Here is an 18614-nt window from a genome sequence, read left to right on the forward strand (position 1 = left end):
AACAGGAGCCAGGAGACCTAGTTGGATCAGAGTGGGCTAGGCCCACAGGAGGAGGGGGCTGTTGTTTCTGGGGGCACAGGTAGTGAAATGCGTCGCTTCCTCGAAGACCCCCAACAGTCTGCCAAGTGAAGGCTGCACATTCACAGATCTGTCTTGCAGGTGTCTCTGGAAACTTCCCACTGCCCTCCACCTCCACTCCTCCACCTGCCCTCGTCCATGACGCCTCTTCTCATCGCTCAGTTGCTCCCACCTACGCATCTGGAACCATGTCACAGGCACCCAGCTCTGGCGCCAGCCCACCTGCAGCCCGCCATCTGCCCTAGTGACAGGTGGGGCTACCACACCAGCACCCGCTTGAACTGTGCGTAGAAGCAGCTGTGTCCGTCATAGCCATTCGCAAAATGCTCATCATGAAAACGCCTGTCACATAGGGACATCCTCAGGATCCAGTGAAATGACATTTAGGAAGCAGTTTCATCACTCTTGAGATGACATCAAGAGCTTCAAGTGGGGAAATTGGTAGAAGGAGTGGGCACAGGACTGGCCGGTGAATGCCTTGGCGAAGTGGGGACCAGGGGGGCAGACATGGAGTGCATCGTTCGTAAAATCATTAGAGTTAAATTTTCTTATCCAGTTATGCTGTTGACTCTAGGTGAGACCTCAGAGAAAATTAATTAACCTCTTTGTTCCTCGATCTTCTCTTTGGTGATGTGGGTAGTGCCCTCATTTGCAAATGCCCTCTTTTTCTTCTGAAATTCAGCAAGGCTCAATGATCCCGTAGCTCTCTAAATAACTTGATGGCAAAGAGAATTCCAGGAGATGGTGTTGTGGGCCCAGGGATTTCCAAATGTCAAGGAGACTCCAGCAGACTCCTCACCCCGGAGCTGGGAGCAGGAATGGGGCTCGGACGTGGGTGTCCCCATCTCAGCAGAGGTGGCTCACATCTCCTGTGGTGATGCTCGGTCCCCATGCTCCACCCCAGCTGTCAGGCCAGCTGAGCCGAATCTCACAGCCTTGTTAAACTCAGTCCACTCTCGAGACACTCATCCTGTCTTGCATGGTGCCCGCACCTTCCTCTGGGCCTCCCAAACCCAAGACACACATTCTTTTACGTGACCACATCCTCAAGTCACCCTCAAGGCCCACCATCCATCTAGCCCATCTTTCTTGAGCCCCAACCATGTGCACAGCACCGTTTTACAGACGGAGACTGAGAACCCCGAATCTGGGGGACAGTTGGGCTCAGTGACCTTGGGCAGCTCATATCCCTCTCTCAGTGCCTCCGGCCTTCTCACTTGAAAAAAGGAGATGATAATAGTTCCCACCTCACAGGGTTGTTGACTAGACGCACGCTAACTACATCAGCACTTACTTGAACCGCTCTATATCTTAGCTCTTCTCTCTTATCAGTCACACAACTGCTTGCGACTCTTCAACAACCGCAGGCTGTTTTGAAACCCCTGCAGTTTTTTATTCTTCTCCACCTAACTTCAAACCTTTCTCGACCATATTCTTCCGGGAAACTCACTAATAGGATCTGGGTCTGTAAACTGACTGAGATCTGGAAATTGGACAAGGAGCATCGATTTCCAGTGTGGTGGCTGACATCAGTCCAGCTTACAACTCTCGATTTTTTTTTTTTAAATTATGGTGGGCATACAGCAGCACCTGACCAGCTGCCCGTATCTCACCCCAGAGCACAGAGATCCAAACCCAGCACCAGAGACCACTGTGGTCAAGATACAGACTGCCACACTGGCCCTGCTGCCCATGATGGTGATCACGTCTGCCTCTCCTCCAGGGCTCAGCGCCCCACCTGGCTTATGATGCTCTAGATCCCATCAGGCTGTTCAAATCTTGGTGGCATCTCCTGCTGCTAGCCTTGGCCTGCGAGGACAGGCACCGCCAAGCTTCTTAGAGCAGCTGCTGCCCCACAGACCTCAGAAGAAGTCACCCAATCATCTGTACCTTCTTCAGCTCTCTGGTTCCTTCCTTCTGCTCCAACAAAGGAGTCCTGGCATCGCCACTCATCTACAATTGGCCATCACTTTTCTAAGCTTCAAGGAGCCATCTCAACCAACTGTGAGGACCAGCTCCAGAGGCCCTGTGCTAGAACACTGAATTCCAGCGTCATGGTGAGCATCCCAGGTCAACACAGTCTTCCCTGTCCAGCCCTGCCTTCTGCTTCCCCCGGCCCCACACACTCATCATTCACGCCCTCACACCATCCTCTGAACCTGATAGGGCGTGTTAGCGAGGCTCTGCAATTCCTTCACCACACAGGCTGGCTCCATCCAGGGCAGAGCCTGGACTCCCCTTCTTGGGCTGATCTGGAACCGTGGCCCAGTCATTGGCCTGGAGGCAATGAGGGGCCGGCAGGGGGGCACTGGAAGGGGCACGAGTGTCACCTCATGAGTCATTTCTTCAGGTAGGGTCATTGCACATTCTCCAGGCAAGGGGAGGGCTTCCTCTGCCAACCCTGAGTGTTTGGGGGTTCTTGGGGTTTAAGATTCTTGGGCCCACCCAGAAACGGCCCCATGCCAGGTCTCAGGGTCCCAGGTCCTCCCAGCAGGGCCCTTACTTTGCACAGGACACCTGTCGAGGCTGTGATGTTGCCACCTTTGCAGCTCTGCCACTCTTACAGTTGGGTCCTGGCTTCGATTTTCAGCCCAGTCTGCCCTGTGGCTGCTGGAGTGGAAGGCTCTCAAAGGTGCCCTAGGTGTGCAGCCTTCTTGTGTGCTTTGGCGGGTAGGTGACTTTCGTAAACACATATTCCTTGCTCTGGGCTTCCAGTGCAATTTGTGCATCCAGCCCAGTGACTGTGGCGCTTGGGGCAGTTATAATTATAAGTGGTGTGAGGTAGGAAAACCCTCATACTCCGATGCCACCGATGCCAGGAGCTGTCAGCTCCTCTCTCTCCTCTGGCTATGGACCTGAGAGAAGACCAGCTCCAAAATTCCATCCTGCGACGCTGCTTCCTTGAGCTACTCCTGGTACTAAGTATTTTAGCCTGGGAACGCAGACACGAGAGCTTGAGGACTAGTTTAACTGCTACACTTTTAAGAGGGGGGCAGTCCCAGACAGTGGGAGTGAAGGTCTTGGGGGGCGGGTGAGGCCAGGAAGGAGAGAGAGCCAACCAGTGCCAGATGCCAGCAGGAGTTGTTCCTCACATGTCTTTGCTTGGCGGGAGACTAGCTGTGCAGCCTGGATCTGTGGATGGTCCTGCTTCAGGCAGGACGTCTGACTGGGATTGCCTCCTCACCGGGGTTGGGCTCAGATCTGCTCTCTCACCCCCAAGTGACCTGTGGGCCACAGGGGCGCGTGCTTCTCCTGGCAATGGTGGAGGGACATGAGCACATGTGAAGTCATGCAAGGCCCCTGATGGCCTTGCTCAGGACTGGCATGGTGCCACCCTACTTATTGGCTAAAGCAAGTTATATGGCCATACCCAGAGTCAAGGGCCTGGGAGTCACTGAATTTTGAGAGAAACACTGAAAAGTGTATGGCACAGTGCACAGACACAGAGACAAGCACAGAAGGAAGCCAACAGCTCAATCGACACAGTGAGAACGTGGAGGCCGGTGCAGCTAAGTGCCAGCAATTGACGTTCGGGTGGAGCATGTCTAAGCGAGGAAGGAGAAGACTCACCCAGCCTTTCTCCCACTGGTCCCGGTTCATGGCACGGGGCATTAATGTAACTCTCCTGGGCGCTGGCCATGGTCGTGGAGTGCTGTGGCCTGCTGATGACAGCAGAGCCCTGGCAAAGACAGGATGAGGGAACGGGTGTGAGGCATGGCGTGGTGAGGGTGTGCTCTGGGAATTTGGTCAAGCCCATGCAGAGCCTGTTGTCCCAGAAGTGGCTGGAACAAGGGGCAGCAAGGCCCAGAGGGACTGGGGTGGTGCCTCAGAGGATCCCAACACCCCTGCGTCCTGGGAGGAACACCACCAGCTTGCCGTGTATGGTGACTTCCGTTTTACACACGGCTTGCATTTCTGTTAGCTGTCTCTGTGTAACACGCCATCCCAAGGCCGCCAGTGATTTGTTACTGCTCCTGAGTCCAGTACGGTCTGGCTGGGCATGGGCTGGGGTCTGCCACCATGGGCTGGGCCTAGCTGGTTTCAGCCAGGCTCACCCATGTACCCATGGGGAGCTTGCGGTCTCAGCAGTGGTTCTGCCCACCCCATTTAAGCTTCCTCCCATGTCGGGGCCCGAGCTGAGACAAGACTCCCAGGTGGTGTCTCATCCCCCAGTGGGCCTGCCTGACCTGCCCCCATGGTGGACTGAGGGCTCCAAGAGAGGGGAAGAGACCCTGTGGGGTCTCTCGTGGCTGGCACAGAACTGGCACTGATCCTTCTGCCGCCTCATACTCTTCCAAGAAAGTCCCAAGGCCAGCCCAGATTCAGAGGCTAGGACACTGACCCCCTCTTGGTGGAGGAGCAGCAGAGTCACACTGAAACAAGGCGAGGATCGGGGAAGGGGTTTTTGCAGCATTACCATCAGTGAGGTTACCTTGATTCTATTAGGCGCATGTATGCATGTCTGTATGTGTGTATATGTGCATGCTTGGATGCACATGTACCTATGTATATGCATGTATGTTTTTGCCTTTTCCAGTTTTGGTATCAAGGCTACAGCAGCCTCCTACAATGATCTGGGAGCTTTTCCTCTTCTCCAGTTTCTGAGGAGTCTGTGTAGTTTGCAGGCAGGATAATTGGCTGTGAGGAGAGGCTGGATCAAAGGACCTTCCTGTCTTGGCGATCTAACCAAACACAAGCCCGCCGGCCCCTGCACAGGCCAGCACATGTCAGGCTGGTCTGCTGGTTGTTCTCCCCCAAGCCGAGAGGCAGAGTTTGAGACGAGGTGTGCAGGTTCACAAACTAAGATCCAAGCTAACTGCCAAGGTGGAGAGAGAGAAAGAACAGCCCCCCCATCCTAAGAAGTAAACGTGTGCACGAGCATGTTTTTGTAAATAATCTCATCCTCCCAGCAATCAAGGATGAGCACATTTAAGCTTCCAAGACGGCTGTGTTTTCACCCATCAGAATGAAAATTCAGGCTACATCAGTTCCTGGAAAGGATGCAGGAGACGTGCTCTCGCCAACTGCCGTGGGGATGAAATCAGGGCCGTCACTCTCGGGGAGCAAGCACAGGAGGGGGTACAGCTGAGAGGATGCACACCCCAGGATGCAGCAACTCCACTGGTATCCATGGGCCCTATGGGACCTAGAAGGAGGCCTGAGCATGGTGGGGACTCCATAAGAATGGACGGAAGTGACTTTTCGGGGTGGGGGTCTGGAAGTAGGAGGGGGATCCTGTTTCCTGACCCCATCAAGGATTATTCGGGGGTTCCTCCCTTCTCACCAGCACAAGTCCTTAATCTGTAGTGGGGGCTTTGGCCAGGTAACAAACTCCAGTCCAGCTTCTGAAGGACACCCTGCCCCTGCCTGCAGCTTCCACCCTCAATACCTAGGGAGGGTCATTTCCCCAAACAGGAGGAAGAAAGGGAATGACAGGGTCTCCTCAGCCCACTGGGGTCCTCCACATCTATCCACACCCTCTGGAGCCCAGCACTGCCTGGCTCTTAGAATCCAGGGTAAGAGGCATCTGCTTTCACATAAGCTAATAATTTTAGCGTCTCAAGCTTCATTGATCATAATTTCACGGTGTTCTCCTGAGCATGAGAAAAATTTTCAAACTCCATAATCAATAAAGTTCTTCCTAGCTCTGGTTTTCTAGGATTCCAGAGACAAATCAAGGTTTTTTTCTGTCCTCCTCTGTAATACATAAAACCTCGTGGAGAATGAATCAATTTGGGTATTTTTGTGTGTGTGTTGGACAGTGATGGAAATCTGAATGATGAAATAGCTGAAGCAGAAGCAGGGGGCCTACGGTCTGTAGTCCCCGCAGACTCTCTCGTGGGCGGCCAGGTGAATAGAGGACGGCCCGATTCTCTGCCATTACGGCTGCTGTTGGCAGAAACGTATCTAAGTTTTCAGGCAAAGGATGAAAATTCAACATCCTAAGAATCTGAAGTAGTAAGGGACACAGAGGGAAGGAAGGGGTTCCCTTCACCCGAGAGAGAGCTGTGTGTGCATGCACAGTTTTGTAATTAGCTGATGGCTATTTCTTTTTCCTTCAGACATCCGTTTGACAAGCATTTACTGACCATTTTCTCTAAGTAAACTATTTCTTAAGCATCAGGACTCTAAGAGGAACAAGACAAAGCCATTGCTTTCAAGAAGTTCATGGAGAATTTGTGCGGGTGGTGAGGGGCTGAGCCCTGAACGTTGCGAGATCTGGCAGCATGGTTCATGCTGGAGGGATTATCCTGAAGCTGGTGCCTGGAGCCAGTGGGTTTGTGTTTCTGGGGTTGCTGGGCATGGGGGTGAGGGTGGCAGGTGGGTGGTGTCAGTAGCTGCTAGTCTTTGCTGAGGGGTATTTAGCTCCAGCTGTGGGCTAGCCCCCAGGCTGCTCTCTCAGCAGAGACCCTCTCAATTCTCCAATCAACCCATGTGGGGGAATGAGGTCATCCCAGCCCCACCAGGGTGCTGTCAGGAGACATTCCTGAGCTCTCACAACCCTAACAGGAGAGCTGGGTTTCCCACCCAGGCCGGGTGACCCTCAGCCCTCCTACAAGGCCCCCTCTATAGGAGGAGGGAATGGTTCCAGTTGGCCGTCGCTGGGCACATGGTCCTTTTTCTGAGTCAGCATGGAATTCCAAGCTGGAGCATGCCCAGGACTTTTGGGGAGGAGGAAGGGTCTTGATGCTGGAGCTTAGATCCTGTAGGTCTAACACAATCCTGGGGAGGCCAGGCTGCTGGTCCACTGCCCACAATTGAGTCACTGGGTGTAGAGGAAGTGGATCTTCCAGGGGGAGGGGGTTGCCTGCAGGTCATTGAGGACACCACCCTGCTCCTCCCGCTGCAGAGGCCGCCCTTGAAGTCTCCTGTACCTGAAACTTGAGGACTATCCTCCTGGATTTGGCCCGAGCCAAGCTCAAGGTCAGCCAAGCTGAAGATCAGTGTGGCTTGCCTTTTGGGTTTACTCCCTGGTGGCTCTCTTGCAGGCCAGGGGCTGTCCTTGGTCTGGTCTTCTTCCCTCTCCCCCCTGACATTTTTGTACATGGGTCCTCTCCACACAGGGGGTGTACTTTTTTGGGAAAGGACTTCCTGGGGCTTCGTCCTGGGCAGGTGGGAGGGAGGCACCTCGTGGTCCCCATGCTCTTGAGCTCCTGCCCGGCTCCCTCCATCCCCGCCCCTTCCCTGCTCAGCCTTTTGTTGGTTGCCTTGGCCCTGGCAGTTTCCTGTAACGTTCTTCAGAGGAAAGAAAATAACTTCTTTTTAGCATATCTTTGGGATTTTACTTTACTCTGATTGAGTTTCTCCAGCAATCCAGTTCCATCTCCTTCTTTCCAGAAATCTTTAAACATTCTGTCGGCTCGTGGAGTTTTTGTTTGTTGGTACCCAATAATTCATGGATCTTTTTCTGTCTATCTCTTTAGCTACATCTTTCATCTCATTTCATGTGATGGGGCTGGCGGGGAGAGGAAGGGCAGAGTGGTGGGCATGATCCATCTGTACTCGGTCTGGACTCAGCCAACTTTTCTTGTCCAGCTCTGTCCACCACACGAGTACCACTGTTTGCTGGCTTCTGCCCCCTGCCTCCTTCTCTCTTGACTCAACCTGCCATTTTGAGGGAGTTTCTCATTTGGGTGGTGATGGCTGCAAAACCTTCATTTGGAAGCCCTGGGATTCTCCCCAACCCTGAGCGGCCCTCTGTCTCCTGCCCTGTGATTTTGTCACTTGGCTCCACACAGGCATCTCAACTCAACCAGCCCAAAACCAGTTACGCTCCTCCCAGTGGCCCCTCAGGAAGGGGGCCGCCATCCTCAGGGGCCCAGGCATCACCCCCACTCTCTCTTCCTCACCAAGGCAGCCACAGGGCATTGACTCAGGGGCTCTGTCGATTTCACCCAATTCTCTCCGAACTGTGCCATCTCCGCCCCTCCCTGACACAAGGTCTCAGTGCTGGGCTCCAGCCTGGACCAGCATCACAGCCCCTCCTCTGGTCCTGCCCTTCTCACCGGCCCTCTCTCAGACAAATGCCTGATCACGCCCCCCCCCCCCCCCCCCCCCCCCCCCCCACCCAAGCCCCGGACCCCCCCCCCCCCCCACCCCCCACCGAGGCTGCTGCAGGGATCCGGGTACCCTCCACTGTGCAGCACAAGTCCGGCAGAGCCGGGGCTGCACTGTGGGCCCCGCAACCTCCCCTCTCTCTCTGCCACCTCCTGAGGACCTCGATGTCCTTCCCTTTCTCAGCAGCTAGTGGTCCCAGATGTGTTGTCTTTTCTCTCTTCTTCCTCTATGCCTTTGCACACACCTCTCCTGCTTTCCAGAAAGATTTCCTTCTTCATCTTTGCCTATTTCCTCCCCACTTTGGGCTCACAGAAACTGCCTCCCCGGGCCCCAGGGCTCCCTCCTGTGCACAGCTTTACTCTGCCGTCCTCATGAGAAAAGGAGCCCTCTGTGCCACCTGCGTTTCATCCAAGGCCCGGTGCCAGGCTGGTTGCAGGCACTCGTGAGTGCTGGTCCGTGCACTGAGCAGCCCTGCCTGCAGCTTTCTGGACCCACTCCTGAGGAGCCTGACGTAGGATCCTGCACCCATGCTCAAACCCCCTGGAGCTTCCACGTGTAGGGAAGGTCCCCATGAGCTCATGAATAAGGCCCTCTAAGTGGGCCCAGTGCCCTGCCCCCAGCCACTCCTCTCGCGCTGCCGGCTCCGTCACCGTCAGCAGCAATTTCCTCCTCCTCCATCTGTCTAATTCCCGTGTTCCTTCACAACCCAGCCCACAGGAGTGTCATCGCTACTGATGACTTCCCTGCGACCGTCAGATATGAATGTCTCCACATTTGGTGTCTGCAGGACACACAATTCCCATAATCATTTAGGAGCCCTTTAACGTTGTGGCAGGGCGCACTGGTCTTCATCTGAGCTCCTCATCAGATGGTGCTCCCTGCACGGCGGGGGCCAGGGCTGGTTCCTCTGTGCACCCCAGCACCGTGCAGGTTCTCGCACCACAGTGGGTCTCCACGAGGGTGTCGAACGGTGAATGACGACACCACAGCAACGGCTGTGCATCTCTTAGGAGGAGGCACTTTCCTTTAGGGAGAGCCTCGGACTTGGAGTCTAACGGCTTGAGTTGAAATCCTGGCTCTGTGAGCTCAGTGGCTTCCCTCTCGGCTTCAATTTCTCCAGCAGTAAAACTGGGATATGAACACCCATTCCTGACATAATCGTGAGAAATAAGTGGGAGGAAAATGGAGGTATGTGATCTGAGGCCTTGCGTCAACCAGGCTCTCGGTACCAGGTGGACAGACCCGCCCTCTGCGTGGAGGAAGAGCCCCCAAGGGCAACCTACAGGTGAGGGCGGAGGCCAGCTCTCACCTGCCCAGGTGTCCCTGTCCTGTTGGGACAAGAGAGATCTTTGGTGTCATTTGTCTTCTGCCTTCACAAAGCCATCACAGGTTTAGGACAGAATTCTAAGTGCCGGGTTAGATAAATGGAATATTTCTTTCTAGGGCAAAATTTGAAAATAATTCCACCATTTAGCCGGAGTATATTTTATTCATTCATAAATCTCTAAGCCATAATTAAATGGTCAAGAACTGTCTTTCCCTTGATATGAAGTCATTTTCAGTATTTATTTTAAGAAGTGAGATTGGATTCGAAAGTCCTGGTGATTCGGGTTGGGCTGGAACTGCATGGCCTCGTCCAGGACTCTGAACATCACTCTGATCACATCACCGCTGAGCCTTGCATTTGCCCCATCTTAGCAAAGAAAGAAATATGTACATCTTGTGTTCTGGCCACTTTTCCAAAGTGTGGGCCTGTCTCCTGTGCCAAGAAGATTCCTTGCACATTCACCAAAGGAGAGAGGTGGCCACGGCTACAGCTAGTGCCTCTCCTAGGGGGAATGGGTCCATTCTCTCAAAAATGGTGCCTATTCCCTGAGCAAAATGCCTTCCGCAGGCAGAGTCCTTTGGTCCTTCTTCCAGGATTGCAGTCTCCCTAAACATAGGAGATGATGTCAGAAAAGAGGTCCAGGAAAGAAGTGATGAATCCAGGATTGGACTCCCTTGGAATCACAGGGTGATTCCCCTATAATTTTTTACGGATGCTGAGTGTGGCATCATCCTACAAGAGGGTTTATAGGCAAAGAAATGAAATGAGTAGATGGAAATGAAGAGTGAGAACAGGTGCTGGTCTTCAGTCAACAAAGGGAAACAGAGCTCATGCCCTCTGCTGCTCTGCTCCAAGAGGCCCCTGGGAGAATTCAGAGCAATTGGAAGCTAAGCTCTTTTTAATGATGAGAGGACGCTCTGCAACTCCCCAGTAGCTGGAGAATGATACATGGAAGTGTGTGTTTTTGGCAGTTATCTCTGTTTTCCTTTGTGATCACTGTGAGGGCTTGCCACCACAGCAAATGCTGGCGCTGGGCGTCCTCAGGAAACCCGAGGTTGCAGAGAGCAAAGAGGGAACCCCTCGTCTTCCTGCCCCCGGGCTCGGCACAGCCTGGCTGCTGCGATCTGCGTCTGCCAGATTCTCCGCATCTTCTGTAAAGGGCCCCCGTGGACGTGCCTCTCCCATTCCCGAGACAGTTGCATGCTCTCTCTCAGGATGATGAACTTGGGTTTCTATAAATTTACCCTTTTCCTCATTTCTGTACAGTTCTTTCTGCTCCTGGATTCACCTCCCTTCCTATTTCATACTAAATGATTTTTCCCTGCCTTGGCTCCCACCTCTCCTTTTTTTGTACTTGTGTGATGAGTCAGTGTTTTCCGTTTGGGGCCGTGCATACAAAAACCCCTCTGCAGTTCAGACTCCTGGGGCTTCCATTCTGTTCTTCACGGCTGAACACTCTGCTCTTCCTCCCCCTGGCTTGGGCTCACCACTGCCTACTTAATTGCTTATTTTAAAACATTTCTTAAGGACCTACTCTGTGCCGAGCCTCAGCCAGACCTTGAGGACACAGTGATGCACCAACCTGATGTGGATTCGCCAACTCAATGTGGTTGTGAGGGTGTGATATGACGTGAGGACACAGGAGACAGTGGCTGTCTGCAAACCAGGAGAACCCAGCCGTGCTGGCGCCCTGGTCTCGGACTTCCAGCCTCCAGACCCGTGAGAAACAAATGTCCAGGTTGAAGTCCCCCCGTCTGTGGTATTTTGTTACAGAGCCCCGGTAGACCGTGGGTCAGAATGCAACAGGGTGAGATGGAAGCGAGTGGAGGCCGCCCTGGGAGCAGCAGCCAGGAGTCTGGAAAGCTCTATGTTATCTAGACGGCAGCAGTTGGTCAGAGAGCTGGCTGCAACACACACAAGGCGCTGGGGGCTGAGGCTGACAGGCAGGAGCAGATGCTCAGGCCCCTGTCGCCCAGAAGGAGGACTTCCGACTCCCTTGTGTGGGAGGCTGACCCTGCAGCGGGGAAGTGGCTAGACCAGAGTTGAGATCTAGAAATATCTTTCTAGAAGCCATTGAAGGAGAAGAGTGAGGAGCCAGGTGGGAGCCTGGTGCTGCTGTCCGAGCTAAGGGAACAGTGATGCGGTGTGCACTCAGAGGGGCAGTGTGAAAACAAGCTGGGGACAGAATCAGGAGTCCTTCCATCCCAGAGCAGATACCCGAGTTGAGTTTGCTGAATGAACTACAGAGAGCGGTGCAAATGCAAGAGTTGATTGTTTTTCTTAACATCTTCCTCTGAGAACAATGTTGACTCGCATCCATGATGCATCTTCACCACCTAAGATTGAATGTCCATGTCGGCTTTGCCGGAAAACCCTTCAGAGTGATTACCCTAAAAATTCTTAAGGAGGCATATATGGGATGGTGCTTTGCAGCTACCGTCAGGTCCTGGAAAAGCTCAGAGCCTCAGTGTGGGCAGGTCCTGCAATCTGATCCCCTCTCTGTACGGAAGTCGATGCCAACGTGTCCTGGCAAGTGGCCACAGTCTCCGTCTGATCTAAAAGAGCCGGCCCAGGCTTAGGACGGACCGGGCACGACACGCTGCTCTGCGTGGACTGTCTCAGGAAGTCTTCACAACCACCCTATTTTGAGATGAGGAGCCAAGGGCTCCGAGACTTCAGCTACAAGGCCCAGGGTCTCACCACCGCCACGTGGTGGAGGAGCATCCTCCTCGGGGATCTGCATCTTAACTGCTCCCCATATCCAATGACGTGGAGGAGACTGGGGCAGCCGTTCCTGGGAGGGCAGAGCAGACATTCACAGCTCTTCCTAAGTTTGAATTGCACTCTGAACCTTTGACTCTGGGCCCTAGGTTTTCTCCTTAGGGTCCCACAAACCCCTGAGACATCCTCCATTCTTGGAACACAGAGATCCTGACCCCAGACTTTTCCTTCTGTGCTCCCTCAACCCTCCTATGCCTGATTTGTTTGGAGAGCTCTCACCATCCAGTGGCTCCCCTCTGAATGCCCAAGTCTGGTGGCATCTGTCATGCAACATGGGCCCCAGGACCACCTACTGGACTACAGAGTGGGCTGGGCAGGGTGGAGTCAATACAACTCCTTCCGAGGGAGGTCCCTTCACTCCAGCCACCTCCGGGTCTACTGAACGAGGGCAGCCATACCTCGCCCCAGCCCAGGGAGACCCCAGGTTTATCTCGACAAGTGGCCTTTCCCCCAGTCTCCCTCCGATCGTCCTGGGCCACTTCTGGGTCTCAGTGCAGGGATCTGCGTTCAACGACTATGGGGTTTTGAACCTGCACCGTGTAACAGGTCCTGTCCTGAGCACCCTGCATGAATCAGCTCATTTGTTCCTCTCCACATCCCTGGGAGGGAGGCAGTAACAACATCCCCGGGAGGGAGGCAGTAACAACATCCCCACTCGAGGATGGGAAAACTGTGGTCCAGAGAGCTGATGCAAGAGGGCCATAGGCACCTGGGCTGTGTGGGCCCGTGTCCGTGCTCCTAACACTGGGTCACACGGTCTCCTTGCTGTCACTTCCCATTTTTTCAGAGTTGCTTTGGTCTAACGTCTGGCTAAAGCTTTTGTGATCAAATCTAATCATTCAGCTTTTCATACATCCTGCAGCCTTTTCTAGCCTAATGTTTTACAAATGCTGTATCTATGCTTTCCTTCAAGTGCTCCATGAAGAGGTTGGACAGAAACTAGCAATTCCTTCTATATTCTCTCTTGAGTTTTGGGGTGTCGGTGCACACCGTTGCCTTCCCTGTTCTGTGCTCTCAAGCTCACTCAGCCTGGATGTTTCCCTGAGGCCTTTCACTCTGCCTGCCCCAGGACGATGCTGGGGCCTCTCCTCTGCACATGGACCTGGCCCTTGACACATGTTTGTGGATGGGAGCCCCAAGAGCCAAGCGCCACTCTTCCAGGGAATTTTTTCAAAGTTGACAACATTTATCCACTTGTTTGGTGTGAGGACTCAGCCAGCCCTCAGTCCCTCTCGAGTGTGATAATAGCATGAGCTCCTTCTCGTTGATCACCGTGCAGTGCAAGGTGACATGCACAGGCCGTCTAGTCCCGATGGTGACTCACAGGTCGGTGTCCTTTTCCTCGCTGCTCAGAGGAGGGGGCTGTGAGGCAGAAAGCTCCTGCAGCTTAATTCCTGAATCTAAAGCCAATTTGCCAAATGCAAAGTACACCTTCTCATCCTTATGTCTCAGTGCCTCCTTGCTGTCCCGGGTGACGGCATCCAGGGCACCTTTATTTCTTCCTCTCGTCTGCAGGAAAGAATTTACCGAATGCTCTTCTCAAATCCAAATGTCCAATGTGGGCACCATGCTCTCAAGCTACGAGAGGAGGCCGCACAGCTTTGAAACCCACTGCATAATTTCCAAGTGTCCCCCTCTCCCTGAGCCTGGGGACCCGGCAGCAGAGGGAACAGCCCATGGGGCTGGGAGATTCGGGGTTCAGAGCCCCGCCAGGCCCCTCCTCACCTTGCACTCTCTTCTGATGCTTAGGCATCTCACAGGACAGAATCTTACTTTTTCTTTTGCAACTCAACTTCTCAAAGAAAGAAAATGAAAATGTCACTTTCTCCAGGCAAGACTCTCTCAGTTTTATACATTTTCTCTGTGGGCAGGAATAGACCTTTTTATTTTCTTTTAGAAAAATCGAAGGTGGCTTTCAAATGTCAAATTTTCAGACTGAGGACAAACTGCCTTTTAAATATCACATTTTCTAAAATGTATGCTTTTTTTATTTTACCTCTGCCGTCTTTCTCCTGAACACATCCCCAGCCATGGCAGGGAGCAGCACCGAAGGATGTGTATTTTCTGTGCGAGTACAGTGGCGAGTTTTCAAAGGAGGGTATTTTGGATTAAATAAAGGGAGGCCTTCTCATAGCTGGCAAGGATGATGTCCCAGGACCTTACTCCTGGGCGAGAGGTCAGGAAATTTCCTGCTCTCTTCCTGCAGGAGCTGGGCACACGCTCTCTGACCTCCGGCACGTCACATGAGCGTGGGCATACTGGGCTCCAAGGTGACTTGAAGTAGCTTGCCCGCCGGGCAGGCCTGGCCGAGGTCGTGGCTTCAGCACTGACACCCCTGGGCCTGAGCGTGGCTCTGCACTCACCCACCCATGACCTTAAAAAGAGATTTTGTTTCTTCCTGCATCGGTGTCTTCACTTTCGGGTGAGGAGAACCTGCTGGGGTCCATCAGGGACATAAAGCATCTGAGGCTTAGATAGGACTCAGGGTAGGGCCTGGCCACCCCACCACAGTCAGCACGTCCCCAACCTAGGAGTGGCTTTGCTCAGCAACTGGGAAGGCTGCAGGGTTGGCAAAGGGGAGGGGGCCACAGTCAGCAAAGGAGACGATAGAGGACAATCAGTGGTCAGGAGCCAGGGGTGGGGCTCCATCTCAAGCCTGTCCTGAGTTGAATGTCCATCCACTTGGTACAGGAGGAGCAGTCGCTGAGCCCCCACTGTAAGCCAGGCAGCCCCAACCCCCAAAGTATTCCAGCCAACAGGCTCTTTGGACTGAGAGTGGGAGGGGCTCGGGAGGATGCTCCCAGCTATGGATTAGGATGTGGTAATGTCCTGGGGCTGCCGTAACAAATTAAGACAAACCGGTGGGGGGGGGGGGGGGTGGGCTTACAACCACAGAAATTCATTCTCCCATGGTCTTGGAGGCCAGAAGTCTGAAAACAAGATGTCAGCACGTCCGGTTCCTTTTGGCAGCTCTGGGAAGAATCCGTCCCAGGCCTGTCTCCAGCTCCTGGTGGTTCCTATCAATCCTCAGCATTCCCTGGAGTGTAGACCCATCTCTCCAGTCTCTGCCTCTGTCTTCAGTGGCCTTCTCCTTGCGTGTTCTTCCATTCTGTCTCTCATAGGTCCTTTGTCATTGGATTTAGGGCCCACCCTAACCCAGGATGATCTCATCTCAAGATCTTTAACTTAATTACATCTGCAAAGACCTTATTTCCAAATGAGGTCACACGCACAGGCACTGAGAGTCAGCACGTGGACATATCTTTGGTGGGGGGAGGACCACTCAACCCACTAAGAGGAGTGAGACATAACTCCCCCTCAGGGAGACAGACACTCCCTGGAGTAGACAGCTCTGAGCCTCAGTTTTGTGAATTGAAAGATGGGAGTAATAATAACAAAATAATAATAATACATCTTGCCTAAGATTCCTGGCAGGAAGGATTATGAAGAGCAAAGCCGTGTGTACACACAGACTGATATTTTTAATATTTTTAATAATAATATTATCTCCCGAGCTGCATCCCACACTTAATGGTAATTTTCATCATATTGCAAAACCTTGACGGCAGTGAAAATCAAATTTAAAACTCATACAAAAAGTCATGAAGGAGCGTTTGGGTTGAGGAGAGCTTCCCTTGTACGCATTCCAAAGTGAAAATCCCAGAGCGGGTCATGGGGCCGCTCGGAGTCACGCAACCCTGAGAGAGCCCGTGGGCCCTTTCGCAAAATCCAAACCCAGGAACCCAGAATCACAGGTGGTCAGTGCTGCTGGAGCAGAAACGGGTCAGAGTGGACACCCAGGGGAGGGCTGGCGTTCTTGGATCCAAGCCTGAATGGAGGTGAGGAGGACATGGAGGACCAGGAAGAGCACTGTCGAGGGGCCTCAGCATCACCCAGGAAGTCGCCTCCCTGGACTCACGGCCTCTGAATCCGCACCCAGGCCCAAGGTCATGGGTTTCGTTGACTGTTTTTGATGTTTTTTTATAACGGGAAGAAATGGATGCATGCAGCTATTTGCAAAAATGGAAGTCAGAGATTAGAAATGTTACAGATACAGTAGTCCCCCCTTACTCACGGTTTCAATCTCCACAGTTTCAGTTAGTCTAGGTCAAGGGCGAGCTGAAAACATCAAATGGAAAATTCCAGAAATAAACAACTGCTAAGTTTTAAATCGCATGCTGTTCTGAGTAGCATGACAAAATCACAGGCTGTTCCACTCCATCCCACTCGGGACGTGGATCATCCCTTCTTTGGATCCCCAACCACCTACATTTACACTGTCTGCTTCAGACACTGAGCCACCAACACGGGTCGCGGCTGGATGGTCCTCCTGTGACCTATCGTCAGAAGGTCTATAGCAGCCTCAGGCTGTTCCCCTCACTTCTTCTCATCATGCAGGCACTGTAGCATCTCCCATGTCACAAGAAGGGCGAGTCCAATACAGTAGGATATTTTGAGAGAGGAAGACCACACTCGAGTAACTTTCATTAGAGTTTTTTGTTGTAATTGTCCCATTTTATTATTAGCTATTGCTGTTAGTCTCTTACTGTGCCTACTTTATAAATTAAACTTTATCCCAAGTCTGTGTATAGGAAAAAGCATAGCATGTACAGAGTTTGCTACTGTCCACTGTTTCAAGCATTCCCGGGGGTCCTGGAATGAACTCCCGTGGATGAGTGGGGACGCCTATACTTAGCCTGAAGCAGCATCGTTCTATACCCTGCTGTGGTATCCTCATATTCCTCAGGGCATTTGGGGCAAAGGCAGAAAGCAATGATGCTTGTGAAAAAAAATCATTGTGATTGTGGAAAACCCATTGCTCCATGGCAGGAAGTGGGGAAGGGGGCTCTGTTGTCACACTTAAACCCTCCCCTCTTTCTCTGGGCTGACATTTGAGAGATGCAAAAGCAGAGGTCTGAGAGATGAAGCCACTCAGCTGAGGTCTCCCTGCCAGGTGAGCCCAGAAGCAAGCCTGGAACCACCAGAGCTCAGACCTCCTGAACAGCCTCCCAAACCCGGCCAGGCTCCGGGCCCTCACTGTAACAGGGACCTGGGGGACTGGACAGAGTTCATCCTCTTTTAAGGGTGAGCAAAGTCACCCAGCCAGGTGGTGGCAGCGCCTGGGCATGCATCCAGCTGAAATGACAGTTGTCTTCAGTTTCCTCTCTACTACGTGCCTGATGTGGAGCTAGGTGCTTTGAAGATTTTCTCTCTGAATCTCAGAAAGGTCATTATAAGACCCATTTTACAGATCAGGAAACTGTCATGCAATGGTGCTTGATGCACTTATCAAACTCTTTCATCTGTCAGATCCCCTCAACCTGAAACTGCAGATAACTAAGACAACAGGGGCTCATCTGATCTGATTTATCCAGTTAGTCTCTCGCACGAGACTGTTACGTCCAGGAGAGATCGTCCTAAGTGTGGCATCCAATCCTTTCATTTTATAGAAGATGACACTGAGGTTCTGAGAGGACCAATGCTTCACCCAAGATCATGTAGGTAAATAGGAGCAGAGCCAAGAAGAGCAAACTGGTCTCCCAGCGCCCCATCCAGTCTCGTTTTCCTGCCAAGCTCTAGGTTGAGTGCCTTCTCCCACCCACCGTTCTGTGAGCTGCACAGATGAATAAACTGTTTGTAAAGTTCTGGGAGTTCTTGTACGCTCCATGTCACATAAACACAGGACTGGGGATTGTCACCACTATCAACGTTAATTACAATAAAGGGAAAACAGCATTTCTCTGTCACTTCAGTGATGCCATAATTACTAACGTCTCCGGCAAACACTCACAGCATCAGCATCGCCCCACTAGCCGTGCTTTATTTATTATACATTTTTTTTAAAAAAGTCGGCTCCGCTAACCACAGGCTCCCTCTGATGGCTGGTGTGGGGTGAATTCTGCTGGTGGTGCACCTGCTGCTTGGCCCCGAGACTTCAAGGTTATTGCGGGGAAGATCAGGAAGGGTTCTAGGAGTCCTGGCTTCAGATCCTTTGCTGATGCCACTGAAAAGCTAGGTGATTTGGTGCATTTATTTATTTATTTATTGTCCACTGGGGAGGAGCCTTGTTCTGTGAAAGAAGCAATTAGAAGCCACAATACCTCCTGGGTCCTGTTGGGAGGGTGGGGTTAGAACCCACTGTGGGTGCCGGCCTCCTCCAGCAGGAGCACGTGTGCACAGACCTCTGTGCTGAGCACCCGACACACGCCATCCTGTTTACCTCTAACGTGCAAGGTGCTATGTTGTCCTCCTTTGCAGGGTGACAAACATGGAATTCAAATGATGTTGCTCAGCAGGACATGCCCGGGCAGTGATGGAGCTGCAGAGGGTTTATCTGAACTGGGTCTCTGGGCTGCACCATCACAGGCTG

Source organism: Equus quagga, chromosome 19 (genome assembly GCF_021613505.1).
Source record: "Equus quagga isolate Etosha38 chromosome 19, UCLA_HA_Equagga_1.0, whole genome shotgun sequence".
In the NCBI taxonomy this organism is placed as follows: Eukaryota; Metazoa; Chordata; class Mammalia; order Perissodactyla; family Equidae; genus Equus; species Equus quagga.